This window comes from Herpailurus yagouaroundi, unplaced genomic scaffold, assembly GCF_014898765.1.
Source record: "Herpailurus yagouaroundi ecotype Mexico unplaced genomic scaffold, PumYag 29, whole genome shotgun sequence".
Taxonomy (NCBI): domain Eukaryota; kingdom Metazoa; phylum Chordata; class Mammalia; order Carnivora; family Felidae; genus Herpailurus; species Herpailurus yagouaroundi.
In genome coordinates this window covers 62,648,137-62,656,714 of record NW_024412377.1, presented here as the reverse complement: position 1 = coordinate 62,656,714, position 8,578 = coordinate 62,648,137, and the positions used below count along the sequence as shown (strand labels likewise).

General features: G+C 54.3%; 1 long non-coding RNA gene across 1 annotated transcript; it reads left to right on the top strand.

Annotated features, from left to right (window-relative positions):
• The first annotated feature begins 662 nt into the window (after positions 1-662).
• On the top strand, positions 663-3,809 carry LOC121011074 (uncharacterized). Its single transcript, XR_005781478.1, has 2 exons — positions 663-1,342; positions 3,161-3,809. It is a non-coding gene; the product is annotated as an uncharacterized LOC121011074 (long non-coding RNA).
• The last annotated feature ends 4,769 nt before the right edge of the window (positions 3,810-8,578 follow it).

Sequence of the window (8,578 nt, the reverse complement as noted above, 5' to 3'; positions counted from 1 at the left end):
CTTCTGCTCAGCTGGGGCCAGTGCCCTCCCCTGGGGGACAGGATCCTGGTCCATACTGCCAGCCCCTAATTGGGGTTACCCTCAATAGGTGAGAAGCCCCAACATCATGCCATGCTCCCTCGCCTCCCAAGCCGGGCCCTGCCCCCGAGGCCGGATGCCCTTGTTTATCTAGACAGTTGCCCAGTATAGCACAGCTCCTCATGACCATCTCTGGGGCTTGTGTCTGAATCAGTCCAGCCGCACCCCCAGAGAACAGAGCTGGCAGCTGACTAGCTGTCCCACCTGTCCCCTCATGTGTCAACACCCTCCCTCTGCTCTCCCTTTGTGGTGAGCTCCGGAGCTCCACAAACCTGCCTCGGGCGCGTATCACCCGTGTGGCTTTGGGCAACTTACTGGGCCTCATCTTCCTCATCTGTAAAATGGGTTCCTCTCAAAGCCACGAGGAGGATTAGCTGAGCTAATAAGTGTGAAGCCCATAGTAGGCCCTCAATCAGTAGCGGCTTATAGGGTTTCCATTTGGCATTACGAAAAGCTCCGGGACTAGACGGAGGTGATGGTCGCACAACACTGCACGTGGACTTATTGCCGCTGAATTGCACGCTTTAAAATGGTTAAACGGCAATTTTCTTGTTGTTTTGCATATTTTACCACAATCAATCCGTCAACGTCCCTAGTTCTTTGCGCACTGGCCTGTCCAGGTTTAATATTTGCCTTCGTCTCCTCTTCCACCTTAGAACACTACCCTGACCTTGGAGCTGACTAAGACATCTTGTTTTTTCCTCTTCCTGGAAGGCCCAGCCCCCCAGAGGCCTTCCACAGGGCAGTCCGGCAAGGGGATGCAGCGGAGGAGGCCTGCTGGCCGTCCAACCATACTTCAAACCCCGTGGCTACAATTGGCAGCCTGAGAGGGAAGGACCCCACCCAGCCCAGGAGCTTGGAACGAATCCTTTGTTTCTCTGGGGTGGTGCTTGTCAGCAGCCGGGGGTCCCTCTCGGGGCCTGTAGCTAAGCCTGGTCTGGTGAACTCCACTCAATCCGGCCCTGGAGCCTCCCCCATCCACAAACGAGCCCCTCAGGACAACCTGCCTAAACCAAGATCGTCATTTGTCACTTCCCCCGCCCTGACGGCCTCTTCCCAGATTGCGACACCCAGGAGCGGCACTGTCCTTTCAGCTGGCCAAGCCAGAAACCCGGAGCTCGCAGCCCTCCTTATGAGCCCACCCGGATACCTGGCACCCCAGACCTCTCTGCCACCCTTCCAGGGCCTACACGGACGGCCCGCGTCCATCCTCCCGAGGGTGGACGGTCCCGTTGGCGGGTGTGTGCACTTCCAAGCCTAAGAGGTAGGCAAGGGCAGGTGTTTGTGGCGGGGTGGGACGTCGGAAGAACTACATAGGGGGACAGATCGAGGGGTGCCAGAAGAAGAGGGACAGACCCTGGGCAGCAGCCTGCTTAAGGGATAGGGGCGAGCCTGCTTGCAGCACCCTGAGGAGTCGGTGTTTCCTCCATTCTCGGCTTCCTGAGCAGAAGGCAGAGCCTGATCCCGGTCTCCCAGCTTCCGAAGGGCAGCTTTATGTCAGGTCCTAAGTGTTTAATCCTGTGTTTTCAGTACACCCCCCCACACCACTTAGCTCTCTGCTTTCCTGTGGCCAAGGGCCGGGCTTATCACCAGTGGGGCCTGAGGCTTAGCCTGATGCCCCCTGGGAGGTCTCCTGCCAAGAAAAAGAAAGGATGGTGGGAGATCCCCACTGGGCGGCTGTGGGCTGGGTCTCCCTGGCTCCCCCACCCCCTCCCCCCACCGAAGGCCCAGCTCACACCTCAGCTTCCTCCAAAGACTCAGGGAGCTGCTGTTGCTCCCCTAGGCCTGACTCTGCCTTCTCCACCCCTGCTTCCCCTCTTCCCCCTGCCCCCTTTCTCCCTGGCCGAGGTCCCGGCCCGCCTTCTCCATCCCTCCTCCACCCTGCAGCCGGAATGAACTCTCAAAAGCACAGGCTGCCTCCCCGCTGACACATTTTCAGGGGCTCCCTGTTGCTCTCCGGACAAGGCCCAGCTGACCTCTCCCTGCCACGCCCTGCCCGTCGGGCCACACCACAGCAAACAGCACATCTTTTCCCTCCTGGGACGAGTCGGTCAAGCTTTTACGTCCTCGCATCTACCATATCCTCCACTGCTTCTTTGCCTGGCCAATGCTCCCTCGGGCACGTCCCTCAAGACGTGCAAGGTGAATCCTAATAGCACCCCTGACATCATAACGCCTAAAAGCTCCGTTGAAAGAGGCAACTTCAAGTATCAGCGTGTCAGATAGGCCTGGGTGCAAAACCCAGGTGGACTGGTCACTGGCTGTGTGGACCTGAGGCAAGGTAGTCAACCCCACGGAATTGATTTCTTCATCTCCAAGGCGGGCCAATAATACTGACCTCACAGAGTGGTCATGAGGCTCACGTTAACATGAGAGGCATGTGGACCTGCCCGGCTGTTGCGGTGACCCCACAAACTCTACAGCTGCAGCTGTGACCGCGTCATTATTATTTTCTGCATCCGGAAGGAAACGTAGGCAGTAGATTCCCAGCTGTAACAGGGCAGGTCTAATCCAGGACACGACAAACAGTGATTAGGACAGGCACCGTCAGATGAAATGAGCACATCCCCACGGTGCCTGCAGGACAACTACGTTTTTGCAAAACCGGTAACGTGTTTTGTTTTGTTTTTTTTAATTTTTTTTTCAACGTTTATTTATTTTTGGGATAGAGAGAGACAGGGCATGAACAGGGGGAGGGCCAGAGAGAGAGGGAGACACAGAATCGGAAACAGGCTCCAGGCTCCGAGCCATCAGCCCAGAGCCTGACGCGGGGCTCGAACTCACGGACCGTGAGATCGTGACCTGGCTGAAGTCGGACGCTTAACCGACTATGCCACCCAGGCGCCCCGGTAACGTGTTTTTGATAGAGGGAAGAACATCTCGAAGGAGACGGCCCAGGATGTCAGATGCGATGCAAATTTTTAATGATGTTATCTATTTACTTATCACTTACCTATATTTCCTTTTTCTTTTTTTTTTTTTTTTTCCTGTAATGAGTGCTGTGGGTTGGCTTGATATGTTGGCACCCTAACCCCTTGGTACCTGGTATTGCGATCTTATTTGGAAACAATGATCTTTTCAGAAGGAATCGAGTTAAGATGAGGTCGTGTTCGCTTAGGATGAGGCCTAATCCAATGTGACTGGTGTCCTTATAAGAAGAAAGAAGACGCAGAAACGCACGCAGGAAGAATGCCATGTGACTGGAGGCAGACGTTAGAGCAATACGTTGACAAGCCGTGGAGCTCCAAGGATTGCCAGCAGCAACAGAGGCTAAGAGAAAGGCAAGGAAGAAGGCTCTCCTAGAGCCTTCAGAGAGGGCACGGCCCTGTGGACATGTTGACCTCAGATTTCTGGCCTCTGGGATTGTGACAGAATGAACTTTCATTGTTGTCAGGCACCTGGTTTTTGGCAATTTGTTACAGCAGCTTTTGGAGTTGTCTTACTTGAGTATTAGAAAGGGCTGAATGTCTTCTCTTTTTTTTTTTATGATTTTTTTTTTTAAAGTAATCTCGACATGCAACGTGGGGCTCGAACTCATGACCCTGAGATTAAGAGTCATATGCTCCACTGACTAAGCCAGCCAGATGCCCCCAGGTTTTTAAAGGAGGAGAAAGAGAAGGAGCGGGAGGAGAAGGAGGAAAGGCTGAAGCTTGAAGTGAATCTGCTAAGGGCTCAGCCCAGATGTGCAGGGAGTATTTGTTGAAGGAATAAATATGTCTCCGTCATACAAAGTCGTTCTTCTCTGTGTCCCATCTGGCTTCTTGCTCCTTGTGACCCAACCACCCCTTGTCATTGGTCATCCTTCACTCTGCTTCCAGCATAATCTCCCTAAAACACAAGTCACACTGCCACATCCCCCTTCAAGACTGTCAGTGGTTCCCAACTCCGTGGCCCAGCATCCAAGGCCACTGTCTATTCCAAGCCATTTTCTGGGTCCCCTCCCCTGCCCGCCCTGCACAACGACATCCGGGGATCTTGCTGCCCTGGCCTCCCCACTCCGGCACTGTCACACCCCTGTGCCACCCAGCTAGCCCTCTCCACCTCTCCAAGCACCAACACTGCTCAGGCCTCTCAGGGCCGGAAATGCTGGTCAGAGGGCCAGTCGAGGGCACAGCCTCATCAGCTCTCCCTCCAGGAAAAGGGAACAGAGGGGGGCTTTTCTGGAATGTTTCCAGGCTTCTCTTTAGCTGGATAGGGACTTAGTCTCCAGCAGGGGAAGAAACAGCAGATGTCTTCTGCTCCCACGAGTGACCCTGTCAGCCTTGAAGAATCACAGGAAGCAGTTCTGGGGACCTGCTAATTAGCCACCAATTCCCTCAGGTCTGGCAGGGGACTGGGAGGGAAGGGCCTTTGGATCCCCCTTGATTACACGCTCTGGCCTCTTCTACCTTCCAAATGTCTTCTTCCTTTTCCTTCTCGAAGAGCGGGGACGACAGGGTTCCAAGCAGAGAGGGGAGGCCAGGCAAAGAGAGCCCCACGTGTTCCCCAGTTTGGGTTGGCTGTAAACAACTCTCCCCTTCCCTGACTGGCCACGTTCTTGAGCAGGATTTTCAAGACACTTTAGCTGGGTCAGGGATTGCTTGCTTCTCAGGAACCAAAAACCAGTCAGGATGATGGGAATTCGTCGGAAGCTGGGGGACAACAGGGGACACAGGACCAGGGGCCACCAAGCTGCAAAGTTGTCAGATACGAAGGTGGCCACAGTTTCTGTTCTCTCATCTCAGCTCACCTCTCTCAGCCCATCTGCAGCATTCTCTGATTCGCCTTGGGGATTAGCTCCCTCTGTTCTCTCCTCAGGGTCCCAAGTGGCACCTTTTGTTCCTAAACCGTACAGGGCGCCCAGGCCCAGCCAACGAATCCATTCTCTTCATACTTGGAAGCAGGAATTTGCACCCAACAGCAAACGTGGGTGTCCCAGTTGTGTGCTGGGCACTGACTGGTCTAAGGCCTTTAAGTGGGCTTTCTCATTTAATCTTTAAAATAACGCTACAAGGTGAGTTATATTATTATCTTCATCATGGAAGGGAATAGAAGCTCAGAGTGGTTAAGTAACTTGCCTAGGGTCTCTTAGCATTTGAATGAGGGAAGTCAGTATTTGAACCCGGGCAGTCTCATTCTGAGGCCTGTGTCCTGAAAATGATTGGCCCCACTCAGCTTCTGGATTCATTCTCCTGCATCAGGTGTCCCTTCCTGGCCCAATCGGCAGTGGCCACAAGGACAGGTGGTGGGTCACATAGCACTCGGCTGTGGAAGGAGGAGGGGACAGGCCTCTCCCCCAGAACGGAAGTTCCTCTAGGACAGAAACTTTCGTTGTTTTGTGCCCTGATGTACCCAGTGCCTAGAACAGTGCTTCGCACACAGTAGGTGCTCACAAATTGTTTGCTGAGTGAATGAGCACGAAGCAGCTTGGACTTGTTTCTGGCTAAGTGGAGGCAGAGTTAGATATAGCCTTACTTGGACTACATGTGACTACCTCACCCTTAACTACAAGAAAGAAATCTTTCCTCTTTTGCCTCCTTGTCACCGTTTTAATCCAGGAACACCAACCCCAGAGTTCTGCCCAAGACTGTGCAGTGGGATGTGAGTAGCCACAGAAAAAGCAGCAGGCTCTGTGCTCCGTGCAGAACAGTCCAGGTTAAATAAAGTGGCTCCTGCGTCTCCCAGAGTCGTCATTAGCTGGAGCCCCATGACTTGCACGCGTTTCTTCCCAACGTTCTTTGACCACGAAGCCTTTTCTGAAGGCGTCTCGGGGGGGCTAGTAGGATGAACAATACATTATAAGAACGGAAATTTCAATCAATTTTGTCGGGCTGATTTCATTTGATTCAGTCTCTGGCTCTGCCCAGCTCCCCCGGGATGTGAAGGGCTTCAGAGGGAGCCCCTCTGCGGCAGTCACTCTCAGCCCACCCTCATTTAGCCTCACTTGTTGGGAATCTCGTCTGGGAAACCCACGTGCCTCCAGACCTTCTTCTTAGGCTCTGGTTGGTCTGGGAGAGGGACCTTCTCTTCCCACACTTGAGCTGTCTGGCCTCAACACCTTCTTTCATGTTGTGGTTTCAAACGCAGTTGTATTTCCCCCCACAGGTTCCAGGCAGAATATGAAGCTGGGAAACAATTGCGGTGGATTGCACTAATTATTTCCATTTCATTTGATGAGCCTGAAGGTTGGGACCTTAGATTAGGATATGAGAATGAAAATTAGGCAACATCTTGTCAGTTAATGGGTTTCTTCAGCGCCGCGTAGGCAGCTCCGTGCTCTGAAGACGTGCGTCCTCGAAGCCCTTTCTGGGCTTGCCAGACAGACATGCATCAATCACCCGCCGTGCCCCTCATATGCACAAGGCACTGGGGATCTGAGGCTGCCTGGGGATGCAGCTCTGCCTCTTGGCCCAAGGGCGTTCGCCTCCTGAGCCCTTCATTTCCTCATCTGCAAAGTGGGCATGATACTTCACTAAACAAGGAAAGCACCCGGTACATGGTAGGTCCTCAGTGAATGTTCTCTTTTCTTTGACCCCCTTACCAAGTTCTTTCTTGTGCAATACAGGTATTGTATTGGGGTGATAGAAAGAGCATGGGCCGGGGCGCCTGGGTGGCTCAGTCGGTTAGACGACTGACTCTTGATTTCGGCTCAGGTCATGATCTCACAGTTGTGGAGATTGAGCCCTGTGTCAGGCTCCACGCTGATGGTGCAGAGCCTGCCTGGGATTCTGTCTCTCCTTCTCTCTCTCTCTCTCTGCCCCTTCCACACGCCCACGCACTCTCTCAAGATAAATAAATAAACTTAAAAAAAAATTTTTTTTTAAAGAAAGAGCGTAGGCTTATGGACTCTTAGCTACCTGGACGATCTTGGACAGGTCATTTAATCTCCCTGAATCTGACTCCCCCTCTGTAGAGTGGGGATTACAATACCATGTGGATAAAATGAGATATTACTCGCAGAGCCCCCAAAAGAGTATTGTTTAAACTTCCCCTTAACAACTCTACTTCTCAGAACCAAAACCGACTCTCTGTAGCTTCCTCTCAGGGCCAAACTTGGGCAGAGCAGGGCAGCACGGAGGGAGGCCACCCCTCCTGGGATCGGGTCTTCCTCTCTGTTCTTTCTCTCTCGTAGTTCAAAGTTCTCTCCTGCACATGCCAGTCCCCGGGTCTCCACCCCAAGCTCTCAGCCGCAGCTGGTCACAGAGAAGGCAGAGACCCCCCCACGGCCCAGCCAAAAGCTGCACCTCAGCCCCCAAACCTCCTTGGCTGCTTCACCATTACGCCTCCTTCTCTGTCCAGCGCCTTCCTGAACCCCTCTTCGGGTGTCACTTTCAGATGACAGTCTTTCTTTATCTGTCCTGCCCTCCTGGGAGGAGGTCTTGCCGTGTCCTGACTTTAGAACCATCGAGGCCCCGTAAAGTCACCAGGACTGTGAACCCATGAGCACAGGCCTCCCGGACCCGGTGGCTCCAAGAGCTTCTGCTCCCCTTTGCCCTGCGACGTCATTGGAAGCGAGCTCTCCGAGCTTGTGGGCCTCTCAGATCCCCTTCTAACAATCTTTGTTCAGTTTATTCTGCACGTCACGGACGACAAGGCAGAAGGGTCACCTCACATCCTCGAGCCCAGGCACTGTTTCCAGCACTTGGGTTCTGGTCAGGAAATGTTCGTGAAAAGGTCAGAGGGGGGTCTTGGACCGGTGGCCTTTGCACAACAGCCAGCCTCTTCTTGTCGCCGGCTGATGTTTCTTTGCGAGGGGCTCCCTGGGGCGGCACTATCTGGACAGTTCCAGAAACGCATGTGGGGAGTCAGCCTGTGCTCCGGCTGGGAGAAGCATCGTTTGTGAGGCCGGTGTGGAATCCCCGCCTCAGGCACGTGTGCACAGCACTCCAGTGTCCCAGGGCATTGCCGGGTAACAGGCTGGGACCATAGTCCCAGTGGGCAGAGGCCAGTGCCACGGGCTGGCCCAGCGGATGCATCGTAGCAGCTGCCGCCTCGGCAACATGCCAGGCCCAGGACCCACGGCCCATAAGCGCTCTCCACACATTCCCCCAGTGACCCCTCAGCGGAGGTGTCAGCGGAAACTAAAGCACAGAGAGGTGAGGAGATTGCTCCAGGTCACACAGCACTAAGTGCTGAGGATCTGAGCTCGCCTCTGCCTGACTCTCATGTCTGCCCTCCTGACCACATGCTTTGCAGCAAATAGGGCCAACAGAGAAGGGACATAGGACTTCCCACGATGCACGGAGCACAGCTAGGGGTTGGCACACCGTGTTGTTGGCACGGTCAAATCAGAAGAGGGAAAGCCACTGGGAGAGCAAGGCTGAACAGGGCCACAGTGACCCAAGGCCCCCCCCGATGTGTGTAGGCCCAGCCACAGAGGGGAGGGGAGCGGGAGGGGGAGGAGAGCCTTGGGGCTCGGGCTCAGGACGGGCTCAAGCCGGTGCTCTGGGTCCCAGGTGCACCTCTTGCTGGCTGGGTGACGTAGGCGTGTTCCCTCGCCTCTCTGAGCCTCTGTCCCGAC